Raw genomic sequence first — 849 nt, 5'->3', positions numbered from 1 at the left:
TCCGTACACTTCAAACCGAAAATTTAATTATCCCTGACCAAAATGAAACATAATAAACTTTCTACAAGGAGCGGAAGAAATAGCGACGTCCCCAGGTAGAGTGCTCACGAAAACTTTCTAGACCCCGGCCGTTGGTAGGAGCAGGCTGCCTTCTTTCTTTGCCGTTTGGGGGCGAAGTGAACCAATCCCAATACTGCTAAACGTATCTCCGGTTAGTAACCAAAACGTCCTCTGTCCTGGGTTCGAACAGCGCCACCGCTTAAAATTTGAATAAAAATGATTAGAAATGGCAACCGACGACATCCGGCATAAGAAGTCACCCCAATTTTGCCAATGGCCTTGTCAAGCATGGTGGAGGAGCGGGCAGCGGTTCAGGGCAGTCTCTTGCTATTGGGATGGGAAACTGTCTCTACAAGGCTGAAGAATGGGCAATGATCAACGGCGTGAGGATGCAGAAGGCAATGGAAACCACTGCATAATGTGTATCCACAGGACAAAAAATGGTTCAAATGGCTCTGAGCACTATGGGACTCAACAGCTGTGGTCATCAGCCCCCTATAACTTAGAACTACTTAAACGTAACTAACCTAAGGACAACACACACATCCATGCCCGAAGCAGGATTCGAACCTCCGACCGTAGCGGTCACGCGGTTCCAGACTGAAGCGCCTAGAGCCGCTCGGCATCCACAGGACATGTCGCCTGTAATTGAAAAAGTGTCATGACGATCTCTTCATTGGCAAAAGATTCCGAAATAGGCCCCCTCAGGATATCCAGGAGAGGGCTGCGAAGGGGAGGTGACCATGAAAAAGGAAAACGTTCTACTCCTCAGGGCGAGGAATGTCAAAT

This window comes from Schistocerca serialis, chromosome 2 (assembly GCF_023864345.2).
Source record: "Schistocerca serialis cubense isolate TAMUIC-IGC-003099 chromosome 2, iqSchSeri2.2, whole genome shotgun sequence".
Lineage (NCBI taxonomy): Eukaryota > Metazoa > Arthropoda > Insecta > Orthoptera > Acrididae > Schistocerca > Schistocerca serialis.
The sequence above is the reverse complement of the archived record's forward strand: the minus strand, read 5'-3'. Positions refer to the sequence as shown.